The 26,082-nt window shown below is 45.3% G+C and overlaps 1 long non-coding RNA gene and 1 pseudogene across 1 annotated transcript; one reads left to right on the forward strand and one right to left on the reverse strand.

Moving 5' to 3' along the window:
* Positions 1 to 1,672: 1,672 nt before the first annotated feature.
* Positions 1,673 to 1,893, forward strand: LOC125450240 (U2 spliceosomal RNA; annotated as a pseudogene).
* An 831-nt stretch (positions 1,894 to 2,724) lies between these two features.
* LOC125450239 (uncharacterized) lies at positions 2,725 to 20,207 on the reverse strand. Its single transcript, XR_009446041.1, has 4 exons — positions 20,047 to 20,207; positions 17,024 to 17,178; positions 9,755 to 9,852; positions 2,725 to 4,164 (listed from the first exon to the last, which is right to left on the reverse strand). It is a non-coding gene; the product is annotated as an uncharacterized LOC125450239 (long non-coding RNA).
* Between the last annotated feature and the right edge of the window lie 5,875 nt (positions 20,208 to 26,082).

A 26,082-nucleotide genomic window follows, 5' to 3' on the forward strand; every position in this document is an offset into this window, starting at 1 on the left:
TACAGAACATTGTCACTTTTCGAATACTGCATTCAGTTATAATATCCCTGCTATAGGAAAGTTGTTTAACTGAAACGTTTCAGAAAAAAAAACATTTACAAGAGTGGTGCTTGGATTGAATGGTTTGAGCTACAGGAGGAGGTGGCTGAATAGGCCAGAGCTGATTCCCTGGAACGTCATAGGCTGAGGCGTGACCTTACAGAGGTTTATAAAATCATGAGGGGCTTGGATGGGGTGAATTGTCAATATCTTTTCCTCAAGGAAAGGAATCCAAACCTGAGAGCATGGGTTTAAGTTGAGAGGCGAAAGGTTTAAAAGGGACCCGAGGGACAGTTTTACATGTACAGAATGCTGCATGTATGGAGGAGGTGGTACAGTCACAGCTCTTAAACAGCATCAGGATTGGTAAATGAATAGGAAGGGGACAGAGGGATTGGGGCCAAATGTTGACAAATGGGACTAAAATAACTTAGGATATCTGGTTTGAATAGACAAGTTGCAGCAATCAGTCTGTTTCCATCCTTTATATCTCTACAGCTCTTGGATCTTAATTTGCAATTCTAAATTAGCAGATTGTAATTGGAATGTATGGAGTCGAAGCCAAACCATTTGTGACTTATTCAATGTACTGAACTTAATATCCAGCATCACACTGTTCATTTCCATGAAGGGCAGGGAGTGACGTTAGGGATGTTGAAGTGGTTTGGGGACCAGAGTTCACATATTCCAGGTCAGATGGATTAGTCTAAGAAATTCTGTTTGTAACTGTGACCCAGTACTTCCTGACAGGGATATTACTCTATCAGAATTAGAATTTGTTTCAAGTATTTGATTTGATTTGGGAAGAGGTAGGCATTTTTATGCATTGCTAACAGTTCAGTTTGCTTAATGCACAGAACGGCACAAAAATCAGACGCTTTTAGCAACTGCAGGCACATTGACACTGCAGACAGTTACACATTCCAAAGAAACAGACGGGGTGGGATGGATTTGGAGGGCAGGGGATGGTGATTCGCCTTTTTTTTGTAACAAAGAGTCACATTTATCAAAGGAGGTAGACCCACCATCTTCAGCGAGTGGTTCCTGCTGGCTGTGCACTGCCTGAGAGGGCCCTGGAAGCAGAATCATTCATGGCCCTCAGGAGAGAGTTGAATGATGAGAGATTTACAGGGCATCGGGAAGGACTGGTGAAGTTACCCACACAGACAGCTGATGCAGACAGTGACAGGCTGAAGCACCTTCCTCTGTGCTGGGACATTCTCTGAGTGTGCGGTTCTGCACCGATTGTTGCTGCAATCTCACTGAACCACTGCTAGTCATGGAGCTGGTTGATGAGGCTTGTTGGTGACGTCAGTTCCACCTTACCTCATCTGATTGGTACATTTCTGATGATCTACATTCACTACGAAGCTTTTTTCTAGAAAAGTGATGAAAAAGCACTGGTGCAAACTGACTTGTTTGCCCTGGTTAAGAAGCCCAGGAGTTTGGGAACAACAGTAAAAACTGTCAGCAGTGATTTACAAGTCTTTGCACACAGTCAGGCTGATGGAAAATAGGATCAAGTGTATGTTATACCAAGTGTTCACAGTTGGTAGCTATCTCACATGTGGAAGCTTGGCATTCAAACGTTTTTATGTGCTGTCTCATGGCCTCAGTGACGGTGATGACTGAGATTGCTTTTGGCAGTCGCAGCGTGGTGGCAAACTTTAGAAAAAAAAACTAGTGTGGAGACAACACCACAGAAAAAGCATTTGTTCCTATCAGCTTTCATATCTGATATGTCCTTTATTTAAGGACTCTATTAAACTGATTTTTGGAGCAGGGAGTTGGAGTAGGAACTTTTTCCATGCATTATCGTGGTATTGCAGTGTTCCCAGGAATGGTGCAGTCTTATTAAACCAATTTTAAAAGCAGACTGATCAAAACTTGAAAAATCCTAGACCTAAACACCTTGTTATCTCAGATTCTCCAGCATTTGCAGTTCCTACTATCCTTGAAGAACTATATGCTGGGATATGCTAAATGCTCTGGAACCATAATCATGGAATTCCTACAGTGTGGAAACAGGCCCTTCAGCCCAACAAGTCCACACCAAACCTCACAGCATCCCAGCCAGAACTATAACCACCTAATCTACCCCTCGCTGAATACGACAGGCAATTTAGCACAGCCAATCCACCTAACCTGCACATCTTTGGACCGTGGGAGAAAACTCACACAGACATGGGGAGAACGTGCAAACTCCACACAGGCAGTCGCCCAAGGCTGGAATCGAACCCGGGTCCAAGTGCTGTGAGGCAGCAGTGCTAACCACTGAGCCACTAAAATGCTTTCTCTCAGTACTTTCACCCAACTTTCTCTAAATATGCTTGTTTCAAGGTAAACGTTAATCTCTCCTTTTCTGCATGTTCAGCACTTGCTCAGAATATTATTGCCTCATCCCTGTTACATGCTGCACCTACCCACCAACACCATCCCTGAATATTCACACATGGCATCAGAAGTAAAAAGAAAATCACCTGCCAACACTGCCTCATTACAAAAGGCATTTCAGAAAAAAATGCTATCGAAGTATTCATTAGTTTTGAATTTGATGATGATGACTTGGATGTATTGAGCGAAAGATTTTGGGAACACTGAGCCAGGAAAGGATATGGTGTATACAACACACATTTTTCATTTGAGTGCAAGAGCAACCAATCAAACAGGTGTGCATGTGGCTGCTTCATTTTTCTCAAGTCGAGGCCTGAGAGTTTAATCAGATTACTGACTCACTGATGTGGGACACAACTGCGAATGACCAAGTCAGTGGCATATTACGCCGAAAGCCAATTCTCACATTAGCCAGACCAATAGATATTTGCAGATCTAGCAAAATGAGCCAGAGTGAAATAAAAATGCTACATCAAGATGCAGAATTGCCTGTCTACAAAGTACATTCTTGCTGTCCGAACTCTACATGCTTTTCAGCACCTGAGACATGTTCTGCTCAGGGCCTGGCACAATATCTCTGCCTTTCCCTGGCATTTTGGCACTTTGATGTCTCAACTAGAACCTAATGTCTCACAGTGCTCCTGGCTTGCCTGGTTGCTTATCACAGGCATAAGCCAGGCAGCTTAGCATTGTTATTACCAGCAGTCAGTCAAGGCCTGGTCAGCAGCTGTGGCAACTAATGCGTTTTTTTCAACCAAATGGTCACGTCTCCAAGTCTCAGGGAAACAGTTCTCAGTCAGGGCAAGGGAGACAGGATTCAGTCAGGAGATCCTGACACAGCATGTCCAAGGAATCATTCGATTTCAGCCCAGGGGCTTTGACACTGTCAGTCAGCCATTTGGGGCAATCAGGATCAGGGAATCTGTATCACTACAGTACAAAGAGGTGGCCACACTCACTACTAATTACGTTCTCAAATGCTGCAATAGACTTGTTGAGCCTGAATTATGTTCATCAATCCAAGCTGACCCTGTCCATTCCTGCCATTGGAGGTCAGTTTGATGAAATTCTCAAGGTTTTCGGGAGTTTAGGAGGTTCAAGTCCATAGCTCCCTGAAATAGCAACACAAGTCGATAAGATGGTGAAGAATTTCGCTTTCATGGTACACAGCATCAGGATACGGTCAACGTGGATGTCTGGTTCATAAGTGGCATGTCAGAGCATGCACTGTTCATACGAGAATAACTATGGTTTCAACCATGAAATGGCCACAACTTGATCAAAAGAGAAAGTGACCATCAAGCAGTTTGAACTGTCAGCTGTCAAATAAATTAAGACAGAGTTAAATGTATTTGCAGGAGTTTTTTTTAAATTTTTTTTAAAAATTCATTCATGGGATGATCACATCACTGGATAAGAATGGCAGTCTCCTTCCCTAAAGGCCATCGGTGAACAGATGGGTTTTTCCAACAAAGACAATGGATTCACAGTCATCAAATTCTTATTTCCAGATGGGTTCACACCTAGGTCCCCAGAACAGTATCTCAGCCTCTAGGGAAGTGATGGACAGAAGACTAAATAGAAAATATTTACTAGAAATCATACAACGTCTTGGTTTATGTTTCCATCATGAGATCCATAGCTGCTATGGACACCAGGTAAAGAGCTGAGGAGACTGCAATGCCCTCTGCAATGTCATTTGCTCGGTAAGCTCAGCAGGCCTGGTAGCATCTGTGGAGGAGGAAAAAAAAAGTTAACATTTTGGGACCGGTGACCCTTCCTCAGAACCCGAAACTCTTCTCTCCTCCACAGATGCTGCCAAACCTGCTGAGCTTTTCCAGCAACTTTTTTTTTTCAGATTTACAGCATCTGCAGTTCTTTTGGTTCCCTTTTAAAGAGACTTTCCCTCTCAGCTTAAGCCAGTGTTATTAGTTCTAGTCTCCCCTAACCTGGGAAAACAATCTTGGCCATTCACCCTACGCCCACCACAATTTTAACAACCTCTATAAAGGTCACCAGTCAGCCTTCAATGCTCCAGGTAAAATAGCCCCAGCATATTCAACCTCTCCCTACAGCTCAAAACTTCCACCTCTTGCAACATCCTTGTAAATCTTTTCTGCACCCTGCTAAGTTTAACAGCATCATTCATATAGCAGGGAGACCAGAACTGAACACAGTATTCCAAAAGCAGCATAATCAATGTCTTATTCAGCCTATAACATGGCCTCCCAACGCCTACACTCAATGCACTGACCAATAAATGCCAGCACAGCAAATATCATCTTCACTACCTTCTGTACCTGCAATTCACCTTCAAGGAACTGTGCACATGCACCCCAAGGAGTCTCTGTTGCATAACAGTCCCCAGGGCCTCATCATGAACTATTTAAGCCCTGTGCTGATTTGCATTGCCATAATGCAATCGCTCACATTTATCTGAACTAAACTTATTTCTATCACTCCTCAGTCCATCAACCCATGTGATTACGTTCCCATTGTACTTGGGAAGTAAACTCCTTTGCTGTCTACTACAACAATTTTAGTGTCATCTGCAAACTTACTAACCATTCCTCCAATATTCATTCCACATGATTTGCAGTGATAAAGCAAGCAGTGGACCCAGCACCGATCCTTGCAGCACACTGCTGTTCATAGTCCTCTAGACTGAACCCCCGCCCCGCCTCCACCCCACCACGATCCTGTTTCCTACCTTCAAGCCAATTTTGTTTCAAATAGCTAACTCTCCCTGGGTTCCATTTGATCTAATCTTGCTAACCAGTCTATCATGTGGAGCTTTGGTGATTGCCTTGCTGAAGTCCATAATAGACAGTGTCCACTGCTTTGCCTTCTTCAATCTTCTTTGTCACTGCTTCAAAAAACTCAATCAAGTTAGTGAGACAAGATTTTCTACTCACAAAGCCATGTTGACTATCCCTAATCAGTCTTTGCTTCTCTAAACACATGCAAATCCTGTCCCTCAGAATCCCCTCCAGCAATTTACCCACCACTGACATCAGGCTCAACGGTTGACAGTCCTCTGGCTTTTCCTTAAAGAATGGCACCACATTAGCCACCCAGCCTTCTGGCACTTCACTAGTGTCAGTGATACAAATACCTCAGCAAGGGGCCAGCAATTACTTCCCCAGCTTCTCCCAGAGTTTGTGGGTAACACCTGATCAGGTGCCAGGAACCTATACACCTTTATGCATTTTAAGACATCCAGCACCTAGATCTCTGTAATATAGACACTTTTCACGACTCATTATTTATGTTTCCAAGTTCTCTCACTTCCATATCCTTCTCTGCTGTAAATACTAATGCAAAATACTCATTCACTATCTCAGCCTGCAGTTCCACACAGACAGCCTTGTTGATCTTTAAAGGGGCCCTATTTTCTCCCTTGTTGCTTTTTTGTCCCAAATGAAGTTTCAGAATCTCTTGGGATTCCCCTTAACTCAATTTGCCAAAGATAGCTCATGTCTCCTTTTTGCCATCCTGATTTCTCTTGAGTATACTCCTACTGCCCCTATACTTCGAGGAATTGACCCAATTCCTGCTGTCAATACCCGACATGTGCTGCCTTCTTTTTCTTGACCAGAGCCTCAATTTCTCCAGTCATCCAGTATCCCCTACATTTACCAGCCTTGCCCTTCACATGAACAGAAACATATTGTGTCTGGGCTCTCCTTATTTTAGTTTTGAGGGCCTCCCACTTTCCAAGCATTCCTTGACCTGCATATTACCTCTCGCAATCATCTTTTGGAAGTTCTTGCCCAATAATGTCAAAGTTGGCCTTACTTCAATTTAATACATATTTAGAATTTTGAAATGTATAAGTTTTATATTTAAACTGATCACATCTGCCTGCATCTGGCATATACTCCTCTAAACCTCTCTTATCTATGTTCTTATTCAAATGTCTTTTAAACAATGTGAATGTACCTGTATCTGCCACTTCCTCTGAAAGTTTGTTCCACACGTGGACAAGTCCATAAAAATAAAAATAAAAATATCCCTCATGTCTTTTTAAATATGTCTTTCTCCTCTCACCTTACACACATGTCCCCTTGTCTTGAAATCACCCAACCTTGGGAATAAACCCTTGCTATTCGCATAATCTGTGCCCTCATGATTTTATGAACCTCTAAAGGCCACTCCTTAACCCCTTATGCTCCAGTGAGAAAAGTCCTAGCTTTGGCTGTCTATTTGATAATCAAGCCCTCCAATCCTGGCAACATCCCAGCAAGTCTATTCTGAACTGTCTCCAGTTTAATAATAATGTCCTTCCTGTAACAGGGAAACCAGAGCTGCACACAATACCTCAAATGAAGCCTAAACAATGTCCTATACAACCTCAACATAACATCCCAACTCTGAGACTCAGAGGTCTGAGCAATGAAAGCAAGTGTGCTAAACAACATATTAACCAGCCTGACTACTTGTCTACATAAACTTCAAAGAATTATGTACCTGAATCTCAGCATTTCTGTTTCACAACTCTACTCTGGGTGCAACCATCAATTGTACAAGTTCTAACCTTGTTCATTTTACCAATATGAAATATCTCGCAATTAATCAAATTGAACTTCATCCTCCACTCAACTCATTGACATAATTCATCAAGATCTCGCTGTCATCTTAGATAACCTTCACTAACCACTAATTCTAGTATCATCTGCAAACTTACTAATCTTGTCCCTTAAATTCTCATCCAAATCATTAATCTTAATGAGAAACAAAAGTGGACCCTGCACCGATTGCTGCGGAACACGCTGGTCACTGAACTCCACTCCGAAAAATCCCCCAACACCACATTCTCTCTGACAACTAAGCCAATTCCGCTTCCAATTAGCGAGTTCTTCCTGAATCACGTGTGATCTAACTTTACTAATTAGTCTACCATGTGGAACCCTGTCAAAGGCTTCACTCTCACTCTGGGAGGTGCTGCAAATCTGATCCAATTCCCACCGCCATTTGTCCATCATTCCATGAAAAGTTAAATCCCAACTCTCTTCTGAGAGTAACTGCTAAATCTGCATCAAGCTGCCATTCAGACTGTTCCAGATCCTGGGAACTTGCTGAGTCAAACAAACAATCTTCTCATTTTAAGGGGGTGGCCATGGGCACCCGCATGGGCCCCAGCTATGCCTGCCTCTTTGTAGGTTACGTGGAACAGTCCATCTTCCGCACCTACACAGGCCCCAAACCCCACCTCTTCCTCCGGTACATTGATGACTGTATCGGCGCCGCCTCTTGCTCCCCAGAGGAGCTCGAACAGTTCATCCACTTCACCAACACCTTCCACCCCAACCTTCAGTTCACCTGGGCCATCTCCAGCACATCCCTCACCTTCCTGGACCTCTCAGTCTCCATCTCAGGCAACCAGCTTGTAACTGATGTCCATTTCAAGCCCACCGACTCCCACAGCTACCTAGAATACACCTCCTCCCACCCACCCTCCTGCAAAAATTCCATCCCCTATTCCCAATTCCTCCGCCTCCGCCGCATCTGCTCCCACGATAAGACATTCCACTCCCGCACATCCCAGATGTCCAAGTTCTTTAAGGACCGCAACTTTCCCCCCACGGTGATTGAGAACGCCCTTGACCGCGTCTCCCGCATTTCCCGCGACACATCCCTCACACCCCGCCCCCGCCACAACCGCCCCAAGAGGATCCCCCTCGTTCTCACACACCACCCTACCAACCTCCGGATACAACGCATTATCCTCCGACACTTCCGCCATTTACAATCCGACCCCACCACCCAAGACATTTTTCCATCCCCTCCCCTGTCTGCTTTCCGGAGAGACCACTCTCTCCGTGACTCCCTTGTTCGCTCCACACTGCCCTCCAACCCCACCACACCCGGCACCTTCCCCTGCAACCGCAGGAAATGCTACACTTGTCCCCACACCTCCTCCCTCACCCCCATCCCAGGCCCCAAGATGACATTCCACATTAAGCAGAGGTTCACCTGCACATCTGCCAATGTGGTATACTGCATCCACTGTACCCGGTGCGGCTTTCTCTACATTGGGGAAACCAAGCGGAGGCTTGGGGACCGCTTTGCAGAACACCTCCGCTCAGTTCGCAACAAACAACTGCACCTCCCAGTCGCAAACCATTTCCACTCCCCCTCCCATTCTCTTGATGACATGTCCATCATGGGCCTCCTGCACTGCCACAATGATGCCACCCGAAGGTTGCAGGAACAGCAACTCATATTCCGCCTGGGAACCCTGCAGCCATATGGTATCAATGTGGACTTCACCAGTTTCAAAATCTCCCCTTCCCCCACTGCATCCCTCAACCAGCCCAGTTCATCCCCTCCCCCCACTGCACCACACAACCAGCCCAGCTCTTCCCCCCCACCCACTGCATCCCAAAACCAGTCCAACCTGTCTCTGCCTCCCGAACCGGTTCTTCCTCTCACCCATCCCTTCCTCCCACCCCAAGCCGCACCCCCAGCTACCTACTAACCTCATCCCACCTCCTTGACCTGTCCGTCTTCCCTGGACTGACCTATCCCCTCCCTACCTCCCCACCTACACCCTCTCCACCTATCTTCTTTACTCTCCATCTTCGGTCCGCCTCCCCCTCTCTCCCTATTTATTCCAGTTCCCTCCCCCCATCCCCCTCTCTGATGAAGGGTCTAGGCCCGAAACGTCAGCTTTTGTGCTCCTGAGATGCTGCTTGGCCTGCTGTGTTCATCCAGCCTCACATTTTATTATCTTGGAATCTCCAGCATCTGCAGTTCCCATTATCTCTGATACTATAGATGGACTCTGCTTCTCAACCTGTCTCCTCGCCTGGGGTGCAGTAATCTTCAGGGTAAACCAGCCCTACGGTCAGGTAGGACAATGGTGACTTTACCTTAGGCATAGTGATGCCACTGTGCCTCGGTGGTGTAGAGGGGAATGTTGAAGGTGGTGGATGGGACACCACTCTGACACTGCTTCACCAGGAGGATGTTACCTTTCTTTAATATTGTTGGGGCTTTACTCATGCAGGGAAGTGGAAAATGTTCCAACACAATCCGGATGAGTGCCTTACACACAAGAAGCAAACTGTCATTGGGGAATCAGGTTCTTGCAGAAACTAAGATTGATCTCCTTGTAACAAAGGATTTTGAGGGGACCTTTGATAGGCGGTGTTTACAAAAGATAAACATTAGGATGGCAAAACATACACTCAACTGGCCATAAAAAAGGACTACAGGACATATATTGAAAGTCGTAGGAAAGATCTATTGAGAGAATGGAGTAATAAGAGAGAAATTTTACATGGCAAATGGGAATGAGCAGGAACACAATACTAACACACAATGCGAATATCCAGGTGCTGATGAATTGAGTAATTCTGTCAGTTTCGTGTTACAATTATTGAGCTTCCCACCTGAAAGTCCACTTGTAATATCCTGTAACACAAATTCATAAAATATATCACTGACAGTCCGAGTAGAAATTCAAACATCCCCTCCCCCGGCCGAGGATAACTGTGCATTGTTCCTGCCGCACATTATTCCTTGTGGAGGTCAACAGTTGATTCAGGGGAAATCTATTTGGGTTTCGAGGAATTTCCTCATTGACACATGGCAAAGAATGGCCAAGATTTAGTGAGATGCAGACATCAGGATTTGCTTCCTTTTCTTTCCTTCTGTGCTGCTGCACTGCCACAATGAGACATTAGCTTTGCCGGCCCAATGCAACTTGATGAACAAGTTGTCTCGATTCTGAGAAATGGGCAGTAAGCTTAGAACATAGAACATAGAACATAGAGCAGTACAGCACAGAACAGGCCCTTCAGCCCACAATGTTGTGCCGACCATTGATCCTCATGTATGCACCCTCAAATTTCTGTGACCATATACATGTCCAGCAGTCTCTTAAATGACCCCAATGACCTTGCTTCCACAACTGCTGCCGGCAATGCATTCCATGCTCTCACAACTCTCTGCGTAAAGAACCTGCCTCTGACATCCCCTCTATACTTTCCACCAACCAGCTTAAAACGATGACCCCTCGTGCTAGCCATTTCTGCCCTGGGAAATAGTCTCTGGCTATCAACTCTATCTATGCCTCTCATTATCTTGTATACCTCAATTAGGTCCCCTCTCCTCCTCCTTTTCTCCAATGAAAAGAGACCGAGCTCAGTCAACCTCTCTTCATAAGATAAGCCCTCCAGTCCAGGCAGCATCCTGGTAAACCTCCTCTGAACCCTCTCCAAAGCATCCACATCTTTCCTATAATACGGCGACCAGAACTGGACGCAGTATTCCAAGTGCGGTCTAACCAAAGTTTTATAGAGCTGCAACAAGATCTCACGACTCTTAAACTCAATCCCCCTGTTAATGAAAGCCAAAACACCATATGCTTTCTTAACAACCCTGCCCACTTGGGTGGCCATTTTAAGGGATCTATGTATCTGCACACCAAGATCCCTCTGTTCCTCCACGCTGTCAAGAATCCTATCCTTAATCCTGTACTCAGCTTTCAAATTCGACCTTCCAAAATGCATCACCTCGCATTTATCCAGGTTGAACTCCATTTCAACCAATGACTTCTCCCAGTCATTTGAAAGAATGCTCCTTAAAAAAGCAGCAATTACGTATGTGTCACGTTGCCCAGTGCTCCCAACAAAAAGATGTGAAGAAAAAGGGACGATCTCATAAAAAGGGATAACAGTCAAGTTCCATGAGGGTTAGAGTTTATGGAGAGACATTGATAAATGGGCGACAAGTTGGCAAATGGAGTATAATATGGGAAAAGGTGAAGTTGATTATTTTTGAGGAGATGACCAAAGAACAGTGTTATTTAAAAAGGTAAACCTGTGGAAAACTGCAACACAAAAAGGGATTCAGGAATAATCGTGCAGGAAGCATGAAGCAAGCACACAGTTGCAACAGGTAATCGGGAAGGGTCATGGGATACTATCCCTTATGTCAAGGTGTTGCAGTATAAGAATTTGGAATACATGTCTTAGAACAAACGTACAACTTGCTGGCAAGACCACATCTGGAGGAATGTAAGCAGCATTTTTTGGTCCACTTATTCGAGCAAGTATATCATTTCACTGGAGGCATTTCAAAGAAGATGGACTAGCATGATCACTGGTTTGGAGGGATTATGTTTTAAGCTAAGACTAAACAGGTCTGGAACATACTAACTAGATTGTTTTGAAGAATGAGAGATGATCTAATTAAAAATACAGGATTCTCAAGTGAGTTGACAGGATAAATGCTGAGGAAATATTTCTCATCGTGGGAGCAGATTCTTGATAAGGCAGAGAAGAGAGGGTTGTCTTTTGGAATTGTCAAATTTAAGGCAACACAGACATTTTATTAGCTTTTGTGCTCCTGAGATGCTGCTTGGCCTGCTGTGTTCATCCAGCCTCACATTTTATTATCTTGGAATCTCCAGCATCTGCAGTTCCCATTATCTCTCACAGACATGGGTAAGGGGTTTCAGTCGCAAATGAGCTGGAGTGAGGTGGAGAGAAAGAGCATTTTAGAGATTGACATCTCTGGCATTTGTGATTGAGATGTATGGCAAGATGTTCATCTTGAGACCAGATATGAGAGCATTATTGAGAAGGGAGCCGTTCAGCCTCAGACAGTTCCCAATGAGAAGGATGGATTCAGTACAGTAGTAAGGAAAAGTAATTTGTAATAATAACTGAAGGCAATGTGTTTAACTATCACAAAGTATTATTGGAGGAAATTTCAGCTAATCAAGTAGTGGAAGCATGATAAGCAGTTTTATAATTGAATAACAGTGGAGCAAAGTGATGGAGAGGAGTTAGATCTGAACATTGTAGTATACATGTGAAAGTTAACACAGTGCTTGTGGAAGATCTCACCTCCTGGCAGTATGTTGGTGAGAAACAGCATGGGCCAGGGATAGATCCTTGAGGGACATCGACTACATGGATTTCAGACAGGAAAGAGAGAGACAGAGTGGAGATGGAGTGGGATTTTCCAATGATGGTGACGTCAAACATTGGTTTTAAACAGAATGGGTGAGAAGGACATAACCAGAAAAGAGAAACAAACAGAACAAGTAACAATATCTGTGAACTGGCATGGGGGGAGAGGCAAGGAGGAGGAGGAGCAGGAGCAGGAGGAGAAATAAGAGGTGGAATATTTGTAGTTTAGTGAGAATAGGGCAAAGGGTTAAGATGAGCTTTGATAAGGCTTGACATGAGACTGGACAAAGATGCAAGTTTAAGCCTAAAACGAGGAGCAACATGCCAGGCAATTTGGTTTGGTGGGCTCGTGGAAGAGAGGGAAGCAACGGAGGCAGCTGATTGGATTGTCTCAACGTTAGTGACATAGAAACTCCATGTGTCTCCCTCACTTGCTGTTGGAGGGGAGGATGGAGGAGACAGGGTGATGGGCGTGTTTTGCAAAAAATGCCTGTGTTAGTGATATTTAAAAATGAGTGAACAAACCTGCTGAATTAAACTTTTATCCAGAATATTAAAAAGAACAACAGAAGTTAGGCCTCAAATCCCATCTCAGCAGATGAAATTTGAATTCATGAAATCAGCAGGTGGAATTCGAATTTAATGAAAAAAATGGAATTAAGAATCAACTGTTGTCATGGAACTATTGCTAATGGTAGAAAACAAAAAAATCTAATGTCCTTCAGGGAAAGAAATTTGCCAACCTCAGCAAGCCACTCAGTTGCAAATCACTGTAAAGTCTCAACAAAGCAATGAAACTGGGTGGACCACTTGGCATCGACCAAGGAACTAGGAAAGACAACTGCAGAATCAGCCCTATAGAACATAGAACATAGAACAGTACAGCACAGAACAGGCCCTTCAGCCCACAATGTTGTGCCGACCATTGATCCTCATGTATGCACCCTCAAATTTCTGTGACCATATACATGTCCAGCAGTCTCTTAAATGACCCCAATGACCTTGCTTCCACAACTGTTGCTGGCAACGCATTCCATGCTCCCACAACTCTCTGCGTAAAGAACCTGCCTCTGACATCCCCTCTATACTTTCCTCCAAACAGCTTAAAACTATGACCCCTCGTGCTAGCCATTTCTGCCCTGGGAAATAGTCTCTGGCTATCAACTCTATCTATGCCTCTCATTATCTTGTATACCTCAATTAGGTCCCCTCTCCTCCTCCTTTTCTCCAATGAAAAGAGACCGAGCTCAGTCAACCTCTCTTCATAAGATAAGCCCTCCAGTCCAGGCAGCATCCTGGTAAACCTCCTCTGAACCCTCTCCAAAGCATCCACATCTTTCCTATAATAGGGCGCCCAGAACTGGACGCAGTATTCCAAGTGCGGTCTAACCAAAGTTTTATAGAGCTGCAACAAGATCTCACGACTCTTAAACTCAATCCCCCCGTTAATGAAAGCCAAAACACCATATGCTTTCTTAACAACCCTGTCCACTTGGGTGGCCATTTTAAGGGATCTATGTATCTGCACACCAAGATCCCTCTTTTCCTCCACACTGCCAAGAATCCTATCCTTAATCCTGTACTCAGCTTTCAAATTCGACCTTCCAAAATGCATCACCTCGCATTTATCCAGGTTGAACTCCATCTGCCACCTCTCAGCCCATCTCTGCATCCTGTCAATGTCCCGCTGCAGCCTACAACAGCCCTCTACACTGTCAACGACACCTCCGACCTTTGTGTCGTCTGAAAACTTGCTGACCCATCCTTCAATCCCCTCGTCCAAGTCATTAATAAAAATTACAAACAGTAGAGGCCCAAGGACAGAGCCCTGTGGAACTCCACTCACCACTGACTTCCAGGCAGAATATTTTCCTTCTACTACCACTCGCTGTCTTCTGTTGGCCAGCCAATTCTGTATCCAAGCAGCTAAGTTCCCCTGTATCCCATTCCTCCTGACCTTCTGAATGAGCCTACCATGGGGAACCTTATCAAATGCCTTACTGAAGTCCATATACACCACATCCACAGCTCGACCCTCATCAACTTTTCTAGTCACATCCTCAAAAAACTCAATAAGGTTTGTAAGGCATGACCTACCCCTCACAAAGCCTATCGACCCCCCAAACTCCTGCTTACTAATATCTGGGGGCTAGAGGCAAAATTTGGAGAGCCGACTCAAAGATGAGTCAAGAAACAGTGTCAGGCTCATGGAAACACCTTACAAACAATGATACACATCAGCACCACTGTCCTTAGTGAAGGCCTGTCCCGGCAGATGTGGCAGCACAGTGCTATTCCAACCAGATTATTTGACCTGGGAGTACTCAACATTGACTCCGACGCCTGGAAGTCTCATGGCTCCTGCTGATTACGATGTACCATCCTCCCGCTGTTGATAAATTGGCAGCAGTATTATCGCTAGATTATTGATTCAGAGACCGAGATAACATTCTGGGGACCTGGGTTCAAATCCTGCCATGGCAGATGGTGAAAATTGAATCAAATAATGATCTGAAATTAAGAGATCAATGATGACCATGAAACCATTGCCAATTATCAGGAAAGACCCATCTGGTTCGCTTATGTCGTTTCGGGAAATGTGCCATCCTTACCTGGTCTGGATGACATGTGACTCCAAACACATAGCGATGTGGTTGACTCTTAACTGCCCTCCAGGTAATAAATGCTGGTCCAGCCAGTGATTTCCACATCCCAAGAGTGAATTTTAATAAACAAAAAACTCCTCCATGTTGAACAGCTCTCGGAGGAAGCACAGAGTGTGAATAGCACTAAATGCACTCAATGTCCACCTTCAGGAGTAGTTTGCAGGAGGATTACCAATCAGGCTGGTCGGGTCCTAAAGGACAAAGCTGCTTGGCTGGGACTGCAGCAGGTGGTGAGGCACCAAACGGGGAAAACATAGCTGATCCCATCATCACCAATTTCCCAGCTGCAGAGGCATCTGTCCATGACAGGACTGAATACAGCGACCACCGCACAGTCCTGAGGAAACAAAGCCTCATCTTAAACTTGAGAATACCCCCCATTGCGTTGGGTGGCACAAACTTCGGCTGAAAGGAACAGACTTGGAACCAAAACCAGATATCTATGAGGCTTTGTGAGAGACTACAACAGTAGCAGACCTTCTCCAGCACAAATCTGTAACCTCATGGCCCAGCATACCCAAGAGTCAGCCATTGACCCAGAAGACAAACACTGGTTGAATGGAATAGTATCGGAGGGCATGCCAAGAACAGCACAAGGCATACTTAAAAATAAGGTGCCAACCTGGTAAAACAACCAAACAGGACTACCTGCATGCCAAATAGCATAAGCAGCAAGAGTTAGAGCGAAGCCACCCCATAACCAATAGATGAGATGTAAGCTCTGCAGTTCTGCCACACCCAGTCGTGAATGGTGATGAACAATTAAACAACTCACTGGAGGAAGCATGCCAAAAATCCCCATCCTTACTGACAGAGGAGCCCAACCTATCCATGCAAAAGATAAAAGAGTGCAGCAATCTTCAGCCAAAAGTGCCAACTGGATGATCCATCTCAGCCTTCTCCAGAGGTCCCCAACATCAGAGATGTGAGTTTTCATCCAACTTGATTCATTTCAAATAATATTAACAAATGGATGAATTGTGCAAAGGTTATGGGCCGTGACAACACTGGCAATAGTACCGACGACTAGTACTCTAGAGCTTGCTAGCCGCCAAGCCAAACTGTTTCAGTCCTGCTACAGCGCTGGTATCTACCGCCAATTTGGAAAACTGCCCAGGTCTGTTCAGCACAAAAACACAGCAAATCCAATCCGACCAATTTCCCCTCAAGTAGTCTACTCTCTATCGTCAGTAAAGTGATGGAAGGTGTTGTCAACAGCACTATTCAGCAGCACTTACTCAGCAGTAACCTGCTCAGTGATACCCAGTTTGGGCCACGGCGGGCACTCAGTTCCTGATCTTATTACAGACTTGATCCACAAATTCACAAGCAGCTGAATCCCTGGGGTGAGGTGAGGGTAAACAGCAGAGCCCTGCACAAAGACCACTTATTTCCACTTCAGTGACGATGACCCAACAACAACACCTTAGTTTCAGCTCATTTGCCGAACCTCTCAACTATTCCTGTGTTACCTCTAGACTTAACTATCCAAACTCACTGCCAGTCGGCCTCCCACATTCAACGTCCCTGAAACCTCAAGAATACCTAAAATTCTGCTGCACACAAGTTCATTTGCACCAAGACCTGTTCACCCATCACTGCTGTGCTCCCTGACCCACAAAGACTTCTATTTATCAGCAACAATTTGAAATTCTCACTCTTGGTTTAATTCCTGGCTGTGATGAGGCCTATCTCCCTGCACCACACAACCTTCAAGACTTCGAGAACTCATTTAGTTTCAGACTCCGACAGTGTGTTTAATCATTGCTTCACTACTGGAGGCTGTTTCTACAGTTGCCAGGCAACATGGTCTGGAATTTCCATGGTAAACCTCTTAGGTTTGCTTTCCTTCTTTAGGATAGTCAGGAAAACCTGCAAATTTGGTAACTTTTTGGTCACCTGACCTAATATGGCCTTACGCCAAAAGTTTCTTGATAATATTTTTGTGAAATTATAAAACATGATAAAAATGCAAATTGTTTGTTGATTTGGACATACACCATTAGCTCTTCAGTATCGCCAGATGAATGATCTGTAACTTCTCAAATGGCCGCATTGTGGGAGCACCTTCATCATACAAACTGCAGCAGGACACGAAAGTTAAACATCACCTTCTCCACGGGCAACAGGGCTTTGGCAACGATCGCTGGTATCTGTGGAAGGAGAAACAGAGTAAATGTCACAGAAGTGCAAAATGAACGACAGAATAAAAATGCTGTCGAATTTGGTGGTCTGAAATGGAAGAAAAATGCACTCTCTTTCTGCGAATATATTTCCTGGCTGTGAAAGACACCATTCAAAAATTAATCTGGTAAGAGAGCAGCACATGGTGAGGGGGTGGGCAGCAGTGGAAAATTTACTTACAAAAAAGGTATAAGGAAGTAACAGTAAAATACTACAGAGATCAAATATATCCATCATTAGAGACTGAAGAGATTAAACACCGACAAAGGTGATCAAGGAGCACAGAAATGAGTATGACCAGTGCGTGCTGCAATGATCCCACACTCTGGGAAAGAAATCCAGAAGAAACAAACATTTTTCTTGGAAAAGAGATAATAGGAACTGTAGATGCTGGAGAATCCGAGATAACAAGGTGCGGAGCTGGATGAACACAGCAGGCCAAGCAGCATCTTAGGAGCAGGAATGCTGACGTTTCGGGCCTAGAACCTTCATCAGAAATGGGGGAGGGGAAGAGGGTTCTGAACTAAATAGGGAGAGAGGGGGAGAAAGATCGAAGATGGAGAGAGAAAATAGGTGGAGAGGAGACAGACAACTTAAAGAGGTGGGCATGGAGCAGGTAAAGGCGAGTATAGGTGGGTAGGTAGGAAGGTGATGGGTCAGTCCAGGGAGGACGGGCAGGTCATGGGGGTGGGATGAGGTTAGTAGGCAGGAAATGGGGGTGCAACTTGAGTTGGGAGGAGAGGATAGGAGAGACAAAGAACAGGTTAGGGAGGCAGGGACAAGCTGGGCTAGTTTTGGGATGCGGTTGGGGGAGGGGAGATTTTGAAGCTTGTGAAATCCACATTGACACCATTGGGCTGCAGGGTTCCCAAGCGGAATATGACTTGTTGTTCCTGCAGCCCTTGGGTGGCATCGTTGTGGCACTGCAGGTGGCCCAGGATAGACGTGCCGTCTGAGGAACAGGACGGGGAGTTAAAATGGTTCGCAACTGGGAGTTGCAGTTGTTTATCGCGAACCGAGAGTAGGTGTCCTGCAAAGCAGTCCCCAAGCTTCCGCTTGGTTCCCCCGATGTAGAGGAGGCGACAACGGGAACAGCAGATGCAGTATACCACACTGGCAGATGTGCAGGTGAACATCTGCTTGATGTGAAAAGACTACTTGGGGCCTGGGATGAGGGTGCGGGGGTGGTGTGGGGACAAGTGTAGCACTTCCTGCGGTTGCAGGGAAAAGTGCCGGGTGTGGTGGGGCTGGAGGGGAGTGTGGAGCCGACAAGGGAGTCACGGAGAGAGCAGTCCCTCCAGAAAACAGTCAAGGGTGGGGAGGGGAAAATGTCTTTGATGGTGGGTCGGATTGCTGATGGCAGAAGTGTCAGAGGATGATGCCTTGGATCCAGACATTGGTGCAGTGGTATGTGAGGATGAGGGGGGATTCTTTTTCGGTTGTTATTGCAGGGGCGGGGTGCAAGGGAGGAGTTGTAGGAAATGCGGGAGACACGGTCAAGAGCGATCTCAACCACTGCGGGTGGAGGGGGGAAGGAGAGCGAAGCTGGGTCCTTGAAAAACCAAGGACATCTGAGATATATGAGAGTGGTATCCTGGGAGCAGATGCGGCTGAGGTGAAGGAATTGGGAATAGGTGATGGCATTTTTGCAGGACAGTGGGCGGCAGGAGGTGTATTCTAGATAGCTGCGGGAGTCAGTGGGCCTGAAATGGATATCGGTTTCTAGACAGTTGCCCAAGATGGAAACAGAGATCCAGGAAGGTGAGAGAGGTGTTAGAGATGGTCCAGGTGAATTTAAGGTTGGGTTGGTAGGTGTTGGTGAAGTGGACGAACTGTTCGAGCTCCTTCTGGGAGCACAAGGCAGTGCCAACACAGTCGTCCGTGTACTGGAGAAAGAGGTGGGGTTCAGGGCCAGTGTAGGTACAGAAGAGGGATTGTTCCAACAAAGAGGCAGGCATAGCTTGGGCCCAAGCGGGTACCCATGGCCACCCTCTTTGTCTGTCAGGTATGGGAGGAGTTGATAGAGAAGTTGTTGAGGGCAAGGATGAGTTCACCTAAGCACGTAATGGGGGGGTCAGCGGAGGGGAACTGATCAGACCTACAGGACAGGAAATAGCATAGGGCATTTAGGCCATCTGTATGGGGAATGCAGATGCTAATGTGGTATACTGCATCCGCTGTACCCGTTGAGGCCTCCTCTACATCGCGGAAACCAAGCAGAGGCTTGGGGCCACTTTAGAGAACATCTACGCTCCATCCCTACCTCTTTAACTTGTCTTTCTCCTCTCCACCTGTCTCCCCTTCTCTCACTGTTTATTTCAGTATCCCCTTCCCCTCCCCCATTTCTGAAGGGTGTAGGCCCGAAAAGGTCAGCTTTCCTGTTCCTCTGATGCTGCCTGGCCTGTTGTGTTCCTTCAGCTCCACATCTTGGGTCGAGGCCCAAAACGTCAGCTTTTGTGCTCCTGAGATGCTGCTGGGCCTGCTGTGTTCATCCTGCCTCACATCTTATTATCCACATATTGTTCTCTCACTTTCAGCCAGAGGCGGCTGCGCATGTGCCCAGCTTCACCTTGGCCTTTTTAAGGTTTCAAAACTGCCGCGCATGCGCCCCGCGTATCATTGCCCCCAATAAAGATGGTGGCCGTCACATGGGCCTATCGCCATCTGAAGCGTTGATTTGTTTTCTGCAAACGTGAGTCTGGGAGTTTCAAATTGTGTTTTTCGACGTGCACTAAGTGTTTGTAAAACTCCCAAACCCATACGCATATCACTTCCCTCGGGCTTCCTGCCGTTTTGCTTTCTTTACCGCGCCCTGCTCTTATCTCAATTGCACAAACCTTGGTCTCAGCGAAGGATCTAGGCCCGAAACGTCAGCTTTCCTGCTCTTCTGATGCTGCTTGGCCTGCTGTGTTCATCCAACTGTACACTGTGTTATCTCGGATTCTTCAGCAGCTGCGGTTCGTATTCCCTCAGTAACCCTGCACCGTTCTCGTGAATGATCACGTGGTTTTCACTGATCCCGCCCCCTCCTTATTCTGATTTGTTAGAATGGCAGCGGCTCTTCTGTGCCCCTATTGGTCCCGCGCTGACATCAATCATCCGGACACCACTTTGAGCTGTAGCATGCCAGTGCTTAGTGTTAGCTTTGTGAGAAGCTAATGACCGTCATCAGAATGTTGCTTTTTGAGACAAATGAGACTGAGAACTGGATGAGAAAGATTGTTACATTAGCGATCCTGGGGTTTTAATAAGTTGCTCTGAGGAAGAGGCACTGCACCCGAAACGTTTATTTTGTCTTTTTACCTTCACAGATGCTGCCAGACCTGCTGAGCTTTTCCAGCAACTTTGTTTTTGTTCCTGATTGACAACATCCCAGTTCTTTTGTTATTTTTTAATAAGTCGCGATTGAAAAGGCTTCTGGCAGCTCAAAGCTAAAGGCAGCTCTTGATACCGCTCTGGCAGCGAAATAGAGAAATGGCGGTGAAATAAGGGTAATAAATACAGGTCTAGCAGTCCTCGGGTAAGATGTAAAGAGAATAATTATGAATATGAAGAACACCACGTGGTGGTGAGGTGAGTGTTGTTCATAAGAACTGTGATTGGGCAGAGAGGGAGGTGAATGAAGAAAACAACAAGCATAAAAGAGATTCTCAAGAAAGATCTGTGCAATGGAAAGCAATCAGAATCAGAACATAAAAGCCCAAGATGGAGGAAACAGTTTGAAGAACGGGGCTGCAAAAACTCCAATAAGTTGTTTCACTGCTAGTTATTGACATAAGCATTATAACCCACATTCAACTGCAAATAGCTGACTGAGTTTGTCACTGTAGTTTACTTCATAACAGATAAACTTCTCCACACTTTGCATCAATAAAGCTGACAGTTGGTTCATAAATTAGTTCTGCTGCCAAAACCATTCCTGTTTGAAAAGGGGTGTAGATCACATTTAAATAGACAATGCTAAATGTCAATCCAGACTGGCAGCTAAACTCCACTCTGTCACAATTGACTCCATCCTTGCCCCTGGTAACTGGCTGGTAACACACTGCTCACAGTCATGGTGCAATATTTCACCCCAAGATGAGCTTTCAACCACATTACTCACCCCCACGCCCATTACCACAAAGACCACATACAATTTCAACATCGACAACATCTCAGTTCATCTGCTGCTGAAACTCTCATCCATTCCTTTGTTACCTCTCGACCTAACCCCCCAAACACACTGTCGACCGGCTTCTTAATTCTACTTCCCAGAAATCTTGAGATGATCCAAAAATCTGCTGCCTGTGTGTTTACTCCCACCCATTTCAACATCTTCAAGTTTTGCCATCCTGTGTTCATTAACATGGACATTTTCTGGGTGGCAAAGCACCAAGGTATTGAAATTCATATCCTTATTTTGAAATTTTGTCATCACACCTCCTTCTTTTGATAATGCGTCCAGCTGCAAAACCCACTGAGATATATCTGAAGAAAGGTCTCTGGACACAAAACAATAATGCTGCTCTTTCTCCACAAGCACTGCCAGATAAGCTGAGTTTTTCATCAGTTTCTGCTTGTGTTACTACTTTCAAGCATCTACTGTTCTTTTGCTTTTTCCTTCAAGACATTTGTTCTCCCTGACTTCCAACCTCCAGTAGATTTCTGGTTTTAACTCTCCCACCTTTTTCATGTTTTCAGTTTCCAAGGCCATAAGCTCTTGAAGTTATTCCCTAACCATCCCTGGTTTTCAAAGTCCCTTTGTTTGCTCAGGATATTCCTTGAAACCTAGTTCTTTGTCCAGTTTTGGGTCACTTGTCATATGTTCATAAGTGCCTGGTATTAAATATTGTTTTGTGACAACCTGGTGTAATATGAAAGATCGTTGGATTGAATCAAAAATGTGAAAACATTTAAAATGTTCTTTTGGAAAACATCACTAATCATTCACGATCATTTGGTAACTCCTTATCTAATATCATTGTAAGTGTGACTTCACCGCACGGACTGCAATGGTTCAGAAATGTCAAACATCAAACTCTCCAGATGTAATTGAGGATTGGCAATAGTTACTGATAGCTGTGGAGAGTGATCCAAAGTTCATGCATCAGGAAATGTTGAATGAATGACATGGTGCAGAACTTATTGGGTAATATCAGCTCAAACAGAACAGAAAAGGACTGCATGAAGAATAATTCCTGACTATGAAACATACCGTGGGAAGACAAAGCATCTAAATGCATAGGGTTTGATCAAAGAAATGTGGTGGAAACCTCATCTAGACGTAATCTGAGAGAGTAACAGAAGCATTAAACAGAAAGGTACTCACACAATATTAGAGACAGAAGGCAGAAGTGAAACAGAGCAATATACTGAAATGGAGTCAGATCCATACTAAAGGAGACACACTAGCCCGAGAGCTACAGAACCTCTCACAGGTAACAGGCACAGCACTAAAACTCAACATTGTTGACGAATGGTCAAAAATACTCAACCATGTCACTGTTGACAATTTGAGATTCTCCTGTTGCATCTGCAGCTGGAAAGATATCAGAAATACTGGAGCTTGAGAAAAATCTCTCAGTTGAAGAAATCCCTAAGGAACAGGTGATGTCACTGTACTACTGTTGCTGCATGATGACATCACACACTGGAACACAGAGCTTCTGGGTTTGTGCAAACCAGAGATCACCCACACATTGGGAAGGACAGAGGGTCGCTGAGAGGAAGCAGACCTGTTCCTTTGCCAGAAAGATTAAAAATTGAAAGATTTAGGATGTCAGGGATTAACGGAAGCTGAAGCGAGATTTGGCAGAGCTGTACTGTGTACTGTTGGTTGAGGCAATGTTGGCAAAACAAGGGATTCACATTCACAGCAAAGAAATGGATCATGGGATACAGATGTCAGATTTAGATCAACATGAAGGTTACAATGGAAAAATTACATGCAGTGAGTGGTAATGACAGGGACCTCAATACTTCCATCCAAAAGGCCAACAATGTCCAGTTTCTGAATAATCGATTGATCATCCCAAATTTTGATATGATGTTTGTTTAAAGTTTCCTGTCTGTGAATTCTTTTATATATTCTCTAAAAGAAGTTTCGTAAGGACAGTGTCAGTCTAGGTTAGAAATCAGACACACAAATTATTCCCTGTGTTTGGTTTAAATTTTCCCTGTATGTCTTCATATAAGCCTCAATGAAAGAAGCCTCAAAATCAATCACTATCAGTGCAGAGATAAAAGAATAATAACTGGTTCAAAACATTAACACTATTTCTCTCTCCCTAGACGTTTTCAGTCCTACTGGATGCTCCAACACCTTTCTTTTATTTCAGGAATTCACATCATCCCTCCTCCTGGCCGAGGATGACCAGGTATACTCGAACAGAGATTATCATACATTGTGAAAGAGGGGAGGATCCTCAGAGGAGATAGATTCATTCATAAACCAGAAAGTTTCAGGATTGATTGATTTGTGATGTGATGGGCCAACTGGAGTTGAAGGGAGATTTGACAGGTCTTATGGGCTCATAATTGGTTTAGGTAAAACAAATAAAAACAATAAGTTCACAGTAGTTGAGGGAAAATCGGCCATGAAAAACAACTTTAAGATTTTGGACAAGATCGACAAGGAAAATCTGATGAAGAAGCTATATGAAAGGGATTGTACAGCCAGGCTGCAGTAATTCTAGGTAGTTTGACTGAGCGGACAAAATCGCTGCATTTAAACTCTAGTCTCTGTCGAGGCATGGGTTTGAATCCTACTGGTAACCAAAATCATGAGTGATCTACCTCAGGCAGTCACATCAAAGGAGCTTCACAAATTCAAGCTTGCAACGTTTACAGTTTTTCTGGGTGATTGAGGCTCCTTGGGCATCTGATACTCTCGGTGATGAAAGTGGGAAAATTTGCAACAGCCTCCAAAAACAACAAGAGCTCGAGCTTCACAATGGCCCTTCAGATCTCCTGGAAATATGGGAGAGGTGAAAACCATCATAACATTCCAATCTCCTTAGATGTGTAAAATAAACACTGAAAGAACTCTAGATGCCAAAGTTCTGCAGGTCTGGCAGCATCTGTGAAGAGAAATCAGAGTTAATTCTTCATGTCGAGTTTCCCTTCCTTAGATCAATTCTCTCTGCAGATGGTGAGAGACATGCAGAGTTTTGTCAGCAATTTCCATTTACATGTGATGCCATTTCGGACTCGTCTCTGGGCAAAGTGCTGGAAATGACACTTGAATAGTTATTTGACCAGCACTGATTTGATGGGCCAAAGGATCTTTTTCTCTGCAGTGGATTCTAAAACTGGGTGAATGGTTCAGCTTGGTGAGCAAGGGCACAGGGAGAGGTGGAGAGGGGAAGTGAGCAAAGGAATGAGCAGGTGAAGGTTGGGAGAATTTCACTGACAAAAGTTTTCATGTTGTGAAATCAAGGGAAGTGGTGATGGAGAAGTGGAGATGAAAGAAATGTCTGATATAACAAGGTGTGGAGCTGGCTGAACACAGCAGGCCAGGCAACATCAGAGGAGCAGGAAAATTGACGTTTCAGGTCTGAACCCTTCTTCAGAAATGGGGGAGGGGGAGGGGTCTCTGAAAGAGAGTGGGCAGTGATAGAAGGTAGGTAGTGGAATGGACAGGGTGGGAGAGAAGATGGACAGGTTAAGGAGGCAGGTATGAAGCTCGTAGAGGTGAGTGTCAGAAGGAAGTGGGGATGTGGGTTGGTCAGTGAGGAGGGAGGAGCGAATAGGTGGGAGAGAGCATGGACAGACCAAGGAAGCAGGGTTGAGGGGGCGCTGGTCTTGGGATGAGGTCAGGGTTGGGGAGATTTTGAAGCTTGCGAAGTCCACATTAAGACCACTGGGCTACAGGGTTCCCAAGCGGAATATGAAGTGCTGTTCCTTCAACCTTCAGGTGGCATCGTTGTGACACTGGAGGAGGCCCAGGATGGTCATGTCGTCAAGGGAGCGGGAGGGGGAGTTGAAGTGGTTCGCGACTGGGAGGTTTTTTTTGCCGTGAACACAGGGTAGGTGCTCCACAAAGTGGTTGCCGAGTTTCTGCTTGGTCTCCCTGATGCTGAGGAGGCCACATCGTGAACAGTGGATACAATATACCACATTAGCAGATGTGCAGGTGAACATCTGTTTAGTGTGCAAGGTTTTCTTGTGGCCTGGAATAGATGTGAGGAGGGAGGTGTACGGGAAAGTGTAGCACCTCCTGCGGTTGCAGGGACAGGTGCCAGGTGAGGTGGGGCTAGTGGGGAGTGTGGAGTGGACGAGGAAGTTGTGGAGAGAATGGTCCCCCTGGATGGCACATGAGGGTGGGGAGGGAAATATATCCTTGGTAGTGAGGTCAGATTGCAGGTGGCGGAGAATGATGCGTTGAATTCAGAGGCAAATGGGGTGATACGTGAGGACAAGGGGAATTATATCTTTGTTTTTATTGTGGGCAAGCGGTGTGAGGCCTGAGGTGTGGGAAATGCTAGAGATGCGATTCAACCACTGTTTGGGGAGGATGTGGTAATTGCGGTCCTTGAAAAGCAAGGACATCTGAGATGTCCGGGAGTAAAAAATCTCATCTTGGGAGCGGCAGAGCAATTGGGAATAGGGGATCACATTCTTGCAGGAAAATGCGTGAGAGGAAGTGTAGTCTCAGTAGCTGTGGGAGTCGGTGGGCTTGAAATAGATATCAGTTTCCAGGTGTCTACCAGAGAAGGAGATAGAGAGGTCCAGGAAGGAGAGAAAGGTATCAGAGATGGTCCAGGTGAACTTAAGGTTGGGGGTGGAAGGTGTTAGTAAAGTGGATGAACTGCTCGAGCTCCTCGTGGGAGCACGAGGTGGCACTGATACAGGCATCGATGTAACAGAGGAACAGGTGAGGGATGAGGCCA

This window comes from Stegostoma tigrinum, chromosome 8 (genome assembly GCF_030684315.1).
Source record: "Stegostoma tigrinum isolate sSteTig4 chromosome 8, sSteTig4.hap1, whole genome shotgun sequence".
In the NCBI taxonomy this organism is placed as follows: Eukaryota; Metazoa; Chordata; class Chondrichthyes; order Orectolobiformes; family Stegostomatidae; genus Stegostoma; species Stegostoma tigrinum.